This window comes from Pituophis catenifer, unplaced genomic scaffold (genome assembly GCF_029215685.1).
Source record: "Pituophis catenifer annectens isolate HBS135680 unplaced genomic scaffold, rPitCat1.0.hap2 SCAF_2, whole genome shotgun sequence".
In the NCBI taxonomy this organism is placed as follows: Eukaryota; Metazoa; Chordata; class Lepidosauria; order Squamata; family Colubridae; genus Pituophis; species Pituophis catenifer.
This window is the reverse complement of record NW_027256882.1, coordinates 26,605,469-26,618,570: the sequence shown is the minus strand read 5'-3', so window position 1 is coordinate 26,618,570 and position 13,102 is coordinate 26,605,469. Positions and strand designations below refer to the sequence as shown.

The following is a 13,102-nucleotide window of genomic DNA, read 5'->3' as shown; positions in this document are numbered from 1 at the left end:
TTTCTTTTCCTCTTCCTTCCTTTCTTTCTTTTGTATTTTTGTTGAGTCTGTGTCTGATCAACCTTCAAGGATTCTTGACTGGCCTGTCTTCGTCAGCGGGTTTACGGCACCTCCTCACTGAATCTCCATGGACTTCAAAGGAGTCCTAATGGCCGGCCAGTGGATTTTCCTTGGAGAGGTGTCGATTCCCACTGAGGCAGGCTGTCTGGTAGAACAAAAGTTCTCTGCCTTGTAGTCCCATCTGCAGGGTGCCATAAATGTTGTGGATTTAATAAGACAAACACAACTTTTGGGTTGATCAGAGACAGATTTTATATATTGCACAATAGGTTCAAGGCTCTGTACATGAAGCGTTGAACAAAGACAGGAATTAGGTACAGTGGTTTTATACCCTTCTAGACAAAGGATTCTTTTGAAGTCAGCAGTTCATATGGTCCTATACATTTATCAATTTTAATTGACATTACAGAGTTTCTTTGCAAAACAGTCATAATTCTTTTTGTAGATTACTGAAGCATATCTTTTATCTTTTAACGATGGACAATTTTTAACTCATGTGGATCCCCTTGACCTAACCAATCCTTAAGATGTATGTCATTAGAATGTTCCTTTCTTCTGACAACTTAGAGGCCTCCTAGAGGAACCAAAAGGACCTTGGCTGAGTTTGTACTCTTTCCAACCGGATGCATTGCTTTTTAGAATAGACTGAATAGAAAGTTATCCAGTGGTCATCCATCAGAGCCTGCTTCATTACATTAAATGAACTGTTGTAAGTTGAGGACTACCTGAATTGCACTTTACTAATGATAAAGGTAAAGGTTTTCCCAGTTCAGTCATTTCTGACTCTAGGGGACGATGCCCATCTCCGTTTCTTAGCCGAGGGAGCCAATGTTGTCCGAAAATGCTTCTGTGGCCTTGTGGCCAATATGACTGTAGGCTGAGGTGTGGTTCTTAACTGAATTCGGCTTTTCCATTCACTTTACCTGTCAGAAGGTTGCAAAATGGGGATCACATGACCCCTGGACACAGCAACAGTCATAAATACGAGTCAGTTGCCAAGGGTCTGAATTTTAATCACATGACCATGGAGATGCTGCAAAGGTCCTAACGGTGAAAAACGGTCATAAGTCACTTTTTCCAGTGCTGTTGTAACTTTCAGTGGTCACTAAATGAGCTGTTGTAAGTCGAGGTCTACCTGTATTTATTGTCATGCCTACTGCTGGAAAGTCCTTTGCACCTGGATCCAGTTTAACAGACGTTCTCAAAACCAGTTTAGGACCAGTTCTGAAGACTTTTTTGGGTTTACAGTTATAACAAAGGCTAACTAAAGAGAACTTGTTCCAAAATGGAATCGTGATTGCAAATACATTTTTTGTTCCGTGTTGCTTTAAATCTGGGCTGTAAAATGAATTCTGCAGAAGGAAGCAGGGTTGGTTGGGAGATCATTTTACAATCAGGTTGGTCAAACTTTCCAAGAAGCTGAACGGGTTAAAAGCAGAAAGTTCAGCAGCTAGAGTAGATCCAGAAATGTAGACTCCTCTTACTGAATTCCGTTTCCTGCAGCTCCTTTGGAGAAAACTTTGAGTTTGGTGTTGCCGTTCTTGAATTTTGCTGGGCGAATCTCAACAGTTCGGAAAGAGTAAGTTAAATTTGAAACTTTCAGAAAAAGATCAGATCAGAAAATAAGAAATCCAGGAAGGGGGAGGGGGGGGAGGTTAAAGGGAAATTATCCTTGAGTAAATAATTTCTTTTTTAAAAAAAAACTGCACCTATTTAACGCTCTCCTGGTAAAGGAGAGGATACAACAGTTGGTCCTTGCGGAGCTCTCTCTTCCTACAGAAAATTGAGCCTCCATGTTCAAGCAGAGCACACAGCTCCGCAATCCAGGTGCGGGGAAAGGCATAAAAGGACGGCGCGGAGGCGTCACGGGCGGGGGAGAAGAAAAGGACAAAAAGAGCATCGGGGCTATTGAGTTGCAAGCGGCGTCTCTTCCTTCGATGAATCGTGACTCTCTTGTCATGTTCACCAAAGCCTCGGATTAACAGAATAACAGGAGTTGGAAGAGACCTTCGAGGTCATCTGGTCATTTAGCCGGAGCAGGGGGTTGGACTAGATAACCTCCAAGGTTCCTTCCAACTCTGTTACTCTTAGTCCAACCCCCTGCTCATACAGGAGAGCCTGTATCATTTCCGATGGATGGCAATCCAGTCTCTCCTTGAAAGCTTCCAGTGATGAAGCTCCCACAAGGGCTGGTTGCCAAGCACCCAAAATGTCATGTGACCCTGGGTGGAGCCTCTCCCCCCCAGTCCTCAGAAGTTCAAATCTGGGTCATAAATGGCTAAATGGCTGGTCGTAAGACGAGGACTATCTGTAAGTCACAGGCTTGGTGTTGTCGCAGTTCTGTGTCTACCATCTGCACAGCTATAGAATAGCAATATTCTCAATAGCAGTAATTGCAAGAGGGATCTTGGAATCCGAGTGGACAATCACTTCAATGTGAGCCAGCAGTTGTGTGGCAGCTGTTAATAGAGCCAAGGCAGTGGTGGGCTGCAGTAACAGAGGGATAGAATCAAGATCACATGAAGTATTAGTATCACTTTATAAAACCTTAGTAAGATCACATTTGCAATATTGCATCCAGTTTTAGTCACCGTGATATAAAAAAGATTTTGAGACATCGTGCGCAGAAAAGAGCAAGAAAGATAGAGGGGACCGGAGGCTAAAATATCCAATGAGTGGGTGCAGGAACTGGGTATGTGTAATTTAATGCAGAGAACGGCTAAGGGTGACATGATAGCAGTTTTTCAATAGTTGAGGGGCTGACGCAGAAAAGGGGGTCAATCTATTCCCCAAAGTGCCTGAAAGTAGGACAAAAAGAGGAGACCCATTTGACTGGAATGATATAGGTTCTCCTGCTTGGAGAGTTGGTCCCTTCCAACTCTTACTCTGTAATTCTGTAAGAACTTCATGAACATTTAGGGCTCAGCATGTAGCTCATCTTCAGAAGTTTAAGTAGCTTCACATTTCACTCTTTTACTTGGCTCTGTTGCAAAGATAGGATGCTAGGAGTCTAAAACAACTTGATAGCATATAATCAGTGACAACATCTTGCAAACGCCTTAAGCAGAGACGGGACAAGCGTGTTTTTTTGCCTCCGGTCAGGAGATGGCGGTCACTTCTGCGCCTACAAAGCCATCAATACAGTAGCTGCATCTGTGGTTGATCCTTAAAGGAGTTAAAACCATCAAGTACTGTATTGCTAGAAAGGAATGAGGAAGAAGAGAAGCCCAGAGGAACTTCCTGTACCGGATCCCTCATGGGTGGAAGGTGGCTTGCAGAGCGGCTTTTGGGCTCTTCCAAAAGTTGAAGCATCAGCTGGAAGGTGAGTTGAGGGCAAGTTGGAGGAGAGGCCAGAAGAAAGTTGGGCTATTTGGTTTGGATGCTGCCAACCGATGCACATTTATGATGGTCACAACATCCCACCATCATGATCCCCATTTTTGACCTTCCCAGCTTGTTTCTCATAGGCAAAGTTAGTGAGGATGGCAAGAAATAGCAAGTGACAGTCATGTGAAACTGCCTTTAACAACCCACAGTGGTTTGCTTAACAACTCCAGAGGAACAGATGTAAGTTGGCAGTTATGTGACATCATGCTTCATGATCGGGCTGCTTAGTGACACAGATCCCAGTCCCAAATGTGAGGACTCCTTGAAAGGGGATGTCACCAGAGGAATTGTGCACAGGAGGACAGTATTTTCTAATCTGGAGCTGAGGACTTCCATCGGTATAACTGGTGTTTTAAATTCTGCAGAGGCTTTAGGCATCATTTCATCAGTTAAAGCCCCCACATCTCTAAATTTAGCTCAGAAGGTTTAATTGTAACCATTTTGGGACATTTTTCAGGCTGAAAATATGGATTTTTCACATATATACATTTGTAGGTGTAAATGTAATTCTCTCTGCAGTTGGATAATTGCCGTTGGATAATCTATCCCCAGTGCTTCTAGATATGCAGTCATGTGAAAAGCAAAGTACACCCTCTTTGAGTTGTATGATTTTATATATCAGGACATACTAAAAATCATCTGGTCTGTACACTCTTAAAAATACATAAATACAACTTCAGATGAACAACACATGACATATTACATCACGTAACCATCAGTGGTGGGTTTCACTTTGCTAACGGTTCATGCACACGCACCACTTCTGCGCATCCACCAGAGCATATTTGATGATGTCCGGGTGGGTGGGTGGAGCCTCCTGCCACGCTACTACTGGTTTAACTGAACCAGGCCGAACCGGTAGCAACCCACCACTGGTCACCATGTATTTTACCAAAGGAGAGCCAAAATGGAGGAGCCACGTGTGAAAACTAACACCTTATGATTCAATATCTTATAGAGCCACCTTTAGCAGCAATAACTTCAAGGAATTGTTTTCTGTATGACCAAAAACGGTCTCTTGCATTGTTGCAGAGGAATTTTGGGCCACTCTTCTTTACAACATTGTTTCAGTTCATTGAGGTTTGTGGGCATTTGTTTATGCCCACCTCTCGAGAGGTCCCACCACAGCATTTCAATTGGGGTTTGCTATTGCAAACCTTGAGATGGGATTTCTTCTTTGCTCTACCAGCGTAAGACTAGTGTAAAGCTCGCGCTGATAAAGCAAAAAAGACATCTGATCTCTTGTTTCAATGACAATCCTTTCCTCCCCAGCCAGTGTAAATGACGACAAAATCTTCTTAGATCTCTTCACCAGCATAAAACTAGTGCCGGTGTAGCTAAGAAGAAATCGTAGTAGTTTATGCTAACTGGAAAGAAAAGGATTACAATGGAAGCAAAAAAGGCATGATTTCTTCTTAGCCCCGCTAGCACTAGCTTTACATTAGTGTTGTGCTGGTAGAGCAAAGAAGAAATCTCATCTCTTTTGCTTCCATGGCAATCCTTTCCTCTTCAGCCAGGGTAAATCACTAACGATTTATGCTGGCTGGAGTGAAAGGATTGCCATGGAAAGAAAAGAGTTTATATTTCTTCTTCTTGATGATGCCACATGGCCCATTTCGTAAGTGAATGATGATGGGGAGTGGGGTTGGGGAGGAATGCATAGTATATTGCAAAGCAGGCCAACATACTGGGGTCTGGGGATTGTGAGGACTGACTGGGCAAGATGGAAGGGAAATTCCATCTTGCCAGGGCCTGGTGGCTCAGCAGACTAAAAGCATTGTGATTAACACCAGCTGTCTGCAATTACTGTAAGCTCAAATCTCACCAGGCTCAAGGTTGACTCAGCCTTCCATCCTTTCTAAGGTAGGTAAAATGAGGACCCAGTTTGTGGGGGCAATAAGCTGACTTTGTATAAATATACAAAAGTATGAAGGCTATTGCTTAATGCATTGTAAGCCACCCTGAGTCTCCGGAGAAGGGTGGCATATAAATCAAATTTAAAAAAAAATAGGTGGGTGGGTATGCTGCAGCATCTCTGCAGTGAAGGAGTCAAGGACTCCCGGGGTGAGAGGCGCTGCAAAAATTCAACTTTGGAGCAGATTCGTATTTAGCATTTGGGGGAGTGTTGTAACTTCAAACAGTCGTTGAATGGCCTGTCGTACCTAAAGGATTACCTGTACTTCTTTTTTTCACATCTTCTGCAACCCTTTCATAAACAATAAAACTTACACTTTCTTTTGAATCTTACAGACAAAGATGATGCCAACATAAGCACACTGGACAACTGAGAATAACAAGGAACATTGAAAAGCAAAGCAAATTGAAGCAGAAATAAAAATATGTTCTATTTCCTTCAGAAAGCTGCAGACTTCATCTACTTCATCAGCAGCTAAGAGACAGAAAAGAGAAAATCATGAAGAGATTTGCAGCTGGAAAAAGTAGATTATATAGAATTTAAGAATACGTTACTCGAAAAGGTCAAAGGAGATCATTTTTCGTTCAGAAAAAGAGGAAAATACCTGGAAGCCAATGGGGAAGAAAATGTCAATTGGATAGTCACATATGGCAGCCAGTAATGCAGGCACCAACAAAATAAGGAATCACACATATTTTTGACCTCCTCAAGAATGTCAGTGATGGAAAAGCTCCATAGATGTGCCTATTGTGGGAAAAGTAAAGAGTTCAAATCACAAGAGGATCCACACTGAACAAAAGCCATATAAATACTCTGAATGTGGCAAAACTTTAGTCAGAATAGCTCCCTTGCAATTCATAGAAGGATCCTCATAGTAGAGATGCCCTACAACTGCTCCCAATGTAGTAAATGCTTTTGCAAGCATGGCAACTTTGTGATACATCAGAGGACTCACACCAGGGAGAAACCATATGAGTGTCCAGATTGTGGGAAACGTTTCAGAGCAAATTCCAACCTGCTGATACACCAGAGGACTCACACAGGAGAGAAACCCTTTGAATGTCCTGAATGTGGGAAAAGCTTCAGTCAAAATTCCAGCCTGCTGATACACCAGAGGACTCACACAGGAGAGAAACAGTTTGAATGTCTTCATTGTGGGAAAAGCTTCAGTCTCAATTCCAGCCTGGTGATACACCAGAGGACTCACACAGGAGAGAAACCCTTTGAATGTCCTGACTGTGGGAAAAGCTTCAGTCAGAATTCCAGCCTGCTGAGACACCAGAGGACTCACACAGGAGAGAAACAGTTTGAATGTCTTCATTGTGGGAAACGTTTCAGTCTGAATTCCAACCTGGTGAAACACCAGAGGACTCACACAGGAGAGAAACCCTTTGAATGTCCTGACTGTGGGAAAAGCTTCAGTCAGAATTCCAGCCTGCTGAGACACCAGAGGACTCACACAGGAGAGAAACAGTTTGAATGTCCTCATTGTGGGAAACGTTTCAGTCTGAATTCCAACCTGGTGAAACACCAGGGGACTCACACAGGAGAGAAATCCTTTGAATGTCCTGATTGTGGGAAAAGCTTCACTCTCAATTGCAGCCTGGTGAAACACCAGAGGACTCACACAGGAGAGAAACCTTTTGAATGTCCTGAATGTGGGAAAAGCTTCAGTCAAAATTCCAGCCTGGTGAAACACCAGAGGACTCACACAGGAGAGAAACCCTTTGAATGTCCTGAATGTGGGAAAAGCTTCAGTCAAAATTCCAGCCTGGTGAAACACCAGAGGACTCACACAGGAGAGAAACCCTTTGAATGTCCTGAATGTGGGAAAAGCTTCAGTCAAAATTCCAGCCTGCTGATACACCAGAGCACTCACACAGGAGAGAAACAGTTTGAATGTCTTCAGTGTGGGAAATGTTTCAGTCTGAATTCCAACCTGGTGAAACACCAGAGGATTCACACAGGAGAGAAACCCTTTGAATGTCCTGATTGTGGGAAATGTTTCAGTGTCAATTCCAGCCTGGTGATACACCAGAGAACTCACACAGGAGAGAAGCCCTTTGAATGTCCTGAGTGTGGGAAAACTTTCAGTCAGAATTCCTACCTGGTGATACACCAGAGGACTCACACAGGAGAGAAACCCTTTGAATGTCCTGATTGTGGGAAAGGTTTCAGTGTCAATTCCAACCTGCTGATACACCAGAGAACTCACACAGGAGAGAAGCCCTTTGAATGTCCTGATTGTGGGAAAGTTTTCAGGGTCAATTCCCACCTGCTGATACACCAGAGAACTCACACAGGAGAGAAGCCCTTTGAATGTCCTGATTGTGGGAAAGGTTTCAGTGTCAATTCCAGTCTGGTGAAACACCAGAGAACTCACACAGGAGAGAAACCCTTTGAATGTCCTGATTGTGGGAAAGCTTTCAGGGTCAATTCCAGCCTGCTGATACACCAGAGAACTCACACAGGAGAGAAACCCTTTGAATGTCCTGATTGTGGGAAAGCTTTCAGGGTCAATTCCCACCTGCTGATACACCAGAGAACTCACACAGGAGAGAAGCCCTTTGAATGTCCTGATTGTGGGAAAGGTTTCAGTGTCAATTCCAGCCTGGTGAAACACCAGAGAACTCACACAGGAGAGAAACCTTTTGAATGTCCTGAGTGTGGGAAAGCTTTCAGGGTCAATTCCCACCTGCTGATACACCAGAGGACTCACACAGGAGAGAAACCCTTTTAATGTCCTGATTGTAGGAAACGTTTCAGTGTCAATTCCCACCTGCTGATACACCAGAGGACTCACACAGAAGAAAACCATACGAGTGTCTGGATTGTGGGAAAGATTTCAGTATTTCGTCTAATCTTTACACACAGGAGAGAAACCTTTTCAATGTTCATCTTGTGAACAATGCTTTAGGCATAAATCATCTCTGATTGCTCACAAAAAATGCACATGAGGGAAATATTGAACAGTTTAGAGAAAGCTTGAAATTCATTTCTGTTCTCCCATTCGGAGTATAGATGAGAAATTGATTATTTAAATTTTGGCCTGATTCTTTTTAGTCAAGAGATCTCAGGAGGTGGAGAGAGAAAAATAGAAAATATTAGTTTGATAAAGGCTAACTACCTGTTTCTGATTATCAGCAGTACTTTTTGGATGTTTGCATTTGCAGAAGTCGTGGAATTTCTGCAAACAGGCCTTTGGGTGGTGTTTTTTGTATTTTGATTATGGAATTCCGACATGTGGAGTTTCAGCTTTCTATCTTGGTGAACTCCAGATTTTGAACCTCAAAATTTCCCAGCCAGCATACAAGGAATCCTCAAGATACAACTGTGATGAGAACTAACTATTATGGATTCATTTAGCAATGGCGACAGTGCTTTGGTTAACTAACCCCATCCCATGCTGTCTGTTATGCAGCTATTAAATGAATGTGCAAATTGCTAAATAGGACACTGGCTACCTCAGTGTTCGGGAAAACTCTCGGAGGCTTAGTCCAGACCCAGGCTTGCCTGCTTCCCCCCAGGCATCCCTAGGCCTCCTCCACCCCCCCCCCCAAGACACCTATTGCTCTTGTTCCCACCCTTGCTTCCCCCAAGGCATCCCTAGGCCTCCTCCACCCCCACCCCCGAAGACGCCTATTGCTCTGGTTCCCACCCTTGGTTCCCCCAAGGCATCCCTAGGCCTCCTCCACCCCCACCCACAAGACACCTATTGTTCTGGTTCCCAACCCTTGCTTCCCCCAAGGCATCCCTAGGGTCTGGACTAATGAAAAGAACCATCGGACCCATGCTTTCTCCATGAACATAGGCGTACGTGTAAGGGAAAAAGGAGTTTTCTTCTGCGGGAAGGATGTGTATTTATGTTTGCCAACAAATTGGACCGGAACATGCACACTAGTACACCTTTTTCCTAAAATAGGTGTTGTCAGTGGAGAACATACCATCCCTGTTCCTCTCATGGGGCATGTTCAGAAACGGGTACCAATCCTAGTCCCTCTATTAGTAATCATGGGAATAGGAACTGCTGTGGGAACAGGTATAGGTGGGGTAACACACTCAGTAATACAGTTTCAGCAATTATCAGAGGAACTCCAAGAAAGCCTGAACCAAATTGCTGGAACCCTGGTAGAAGTCCAAGACCAGATAGATTCATTGGCAGCACTGGTCCTACAAAATCGACGTGCCTTAGACCTCCTAACCGCAGAGAGAGGAGGTGTGTGTGTGTTTCTGGGAGAAGACTGTTGTTTCTATATGAATAAATCAGGTGCAGTCAGAGAAATTGCCAAGGAATTGCAGGATAGGGCATCCAAGATAAGTCAGAGGTTACAAACAACTGACAGCTGGTTTTCTTGGTTGCCTGGATCCGGCTGGATTAAACAAATGTTATTCTTGTTGATATGGCTGTGGCAGGCCTAGCTTTTATTCCTTGTGCAATCCCTGTGCTGAAACAGCTATCTATCAGAGCAATGAAAGAGATATAGACTGAGAGGGAATTAGTTTTGATAGAGCGCTTTCTTGAAGATAGAAACTCTGAAACAGATACATATGTAGAAATGGAGTCTGGAAAAGACTGGAGGGAGTACCTCCAAGGATTAATAGAGTGAAGATCAAGAAATACCTATCTCTTGCCTAGATTAGTCATATTTTGTTAGATATTATATGTTAGCTTTGTTTATCCAAAGGAATGGAATAATATTTACTAAAGAGTTGAACATGTAAGGAATCGTGAAAGTTTCTGCGTGGAAAAATTTTCAAAGTGGGGAATCATGTAGATAAAAGAAATAATGTGAATAAAAAAAGGAATCATACAGAGTCAGATATATGGGCTCTGGAGGACCCTCTCTTTTCACATTATTATAAGGGGAAGACGTGCTTAGATACATGAACCTCTCTATTCTCATTATTATAAGAGAGGAAAGTGCTTGTTGGAAATTACATTAACAAACAGTTAAACCTCATTAAGTGGTAATATATCTTCTGAGACCTAGATGTCACGAAAGGACCGCCATATGGAAAACATCTGAGTGACCTCACTGTGAATGACACAAAGACCTATATGTTACAGAGTTACTTAATCCAATAAACTTACCCAAGGACAGTAATAACTCTCCCATTAACAACTACAAGCACTTAAGAAAAGTTGTGTGGCTAAGATAATATTATAAACTAAAATTAATGGTTTAAGTAATTAGATGAACACATCCAATGTATGTAACCATATAGGGAAAATCGGATGTATGATCTCATGCTAAACATATATGGAAAATGTATGATCTCACTGAATCCTTTGTCTTAGAAATGTATAAAACCAGTTGTATCAGGGTTCTTCTCTTTATTTTATTTATTTTATTTTATTTAATCATATTTGTATACCGCCCTACTCCCGAAGGACTCAGGGCGGTGAACAGCCAAGATAAAATACAAAGACATACAAAAGTTAAAAGACTATTAAAAACAGATTAAATAATTTAGGCTCAAAAAACAAATTTAAGACATCCAATTTATCTAAAAACATTTAAAACCCAATTTAACAGGGAGAGTTAGGTCAGACCAGCCTGTTGGAATAAAAACGTTTTTAGGGCGCGGCGGAAGATGCGTAAGTCTTGGATCCTCCGTATCTCCGGGGGGAGCTCGTTCCAGATGGCAGGTGCCCCCACAGAGAAGGCTCTCCCCCTGGGGGCCGCCAGTCAACATTGTTTGGCTGACGGCACCCTGAGGAGCCCCTCTCTATGGGAGCGAACTGGTCGGTGAGAGGCTACTGGTGGCAGAAGGCGGTCTCGTAAGTACCCTGGTCCTGAGCCATGGAGCGCTCTAAAGAAGGTAACCAAAACCTTGAAGTGCACCCGGAAGACCACTGGGAGCCAGTGCAGCTCGCACAGGAGGGGGGTCACATGGGAGCGCCACATTGCTCCCATCACCACCTGCGCGGCCGCATTCTGGACCAGTTGGAGCCTCCGGGTGCTCCTCAAGGGGAGCCCCATGTAGAGAGCATTGCAATAATCCAGGCGTGAGGTGACAAGGGCGTGAGTGACCGTGCGTAACAAGTCCCGATCCAGAAAGGGACGCAACTGGCGAATCAGGTGAACCTGATAAAAAGTCCTCCTGGCCACGGCCGCCATATGCTCTTCTAAAGACAGCCGTGAGTCCAAGAGGACGCCCAAGTTGCGAACCCCATCTGTGGGGGCCAACGACTTGCCCCCAATAGTCAGAGTTGGCACCAACTGACTATCGGGACGTCGGAAACCACAGCCACTCGGTCTTGGATGGGTTGAGCCTGAGTCTGTTCCTCCCCATCCAGATCCGTACGGCCTCCAAGCACCGGGACATCACCTCGGGGGCATCATTGGGGTGGTCTGGGGTGGAGATGTATAGCTGGGTGTCATCAGCGTACTGATGGTACTTCACCCCAAAACCACGGATGATCTCACCCAGCGGCTTCACATAAATGTTGAACAGAAGGGGCGAGAGGACCGATCCTTGTGGCACCCCACATACAAGGGGCCTCGGGGCCGACCTCTGCCCCCCTGTCAACACAGACTGCGACCGGTCGGAGAGAAAGGAGGAGAACCACTGTAAAACAGTGCCCCCCAACCCTTCCAACCGTGCAGCATGATACCATGGTCGCTGGTATCAAAAGCCGCTGAGAGGTCTAATAGGACGAGGACAGAGGAGCAACCCCTGTCCCGAGCCCTCCAGAGATAATCAACCAATGCGACCAATGCCGTCTCCGTGCTGTACCCGGGCCTGAAGCCCGACTGGAACGGATCTAGATAAGCTTTTGTTCAAAGCTTCAGGTAAAAACTGGCTCTGAACCTTGCACAATAAAACTGTCTCTGGCTGACCTAGGAATGTTGCTTGGTCCTTTCATTCCACAACAGGAGAGGGAGAAACTGCTCTGTTTCGCTACCTTAACACTATGCAGACCACCTTAAGGAATTGTGGGTGCACTGAAAATGATGGCTGCTTCCATGAGATCTTGAAAATTTACCTGTGAAATAGGTGATGGGCTTGTGGGGAGTAGGCCCGAGGCCCAGTGAAAAAAAGCAGTGTAACATTTCAAATGAAAAGCTTTTCGCCTTGCAGATGAACCTGGTGGAGAAGAGCTGTAGGAATATTGAATTGAGGAGAAAAGGGATCGTGGCTTTGATCACAAGATCTCCATGTTTATTAGCAACTCCTACTGTGATCTCCTCTTCTTGGAAATGCCTGCTTGTTACCCTTTGATGGCTGCTGGGTGACAGCACCACCATATTGCTGACGTATGTGTTGTATCCCCCTTTGAGTTGGTGATATGAGGGGAAAAATGTACAATGGAAAATGTTTCATTTTAAAAAACACATTGTATAAGAACAAGACTTTTGACAAGGAAAAAATGGGTAGTGTCAGTATTGCTATGAACAGTTTGGTAAGGCAAGATGCTCAGACTTGCCTCAAACTGTGAGATGGGTAGCAAATAAATTTATTAATCAATAAATTTAATAATAAAAAGTTAAGATAAACATCTTTTATCAACTTTTGCTCAATTGCAAGGTCTCCACGCATATAGTAGTTTCTAACAAACTACCATTGTTCTTCTTGTGCATTCTGTATCTCTACGACCGATCTGTCTTCCTCAGCTTCCCTTCCCTCCTCAATGTAAATTTAAGTTTCCAATTTCAATAGTACACCAGTCCAGCCACTCTTTGTGGCATTTTTCAAGTATCACTAGACAGATTTCAAGGGGTTTTTTTTAATTAA

At 43.9% G+C, this 13,102-nt stretch overlaps 1 pseudogene; it reads left to right on the top strand.

Moving 5' to 3' along the window:
- The window catches only part of LOC139311892 (zinc finger protein 208-like), a 105,914-nt pseudogene that overhangs the window by 66,394 nt on the left and 26,418 nt on the right, over positions 1-13,102 (top strand).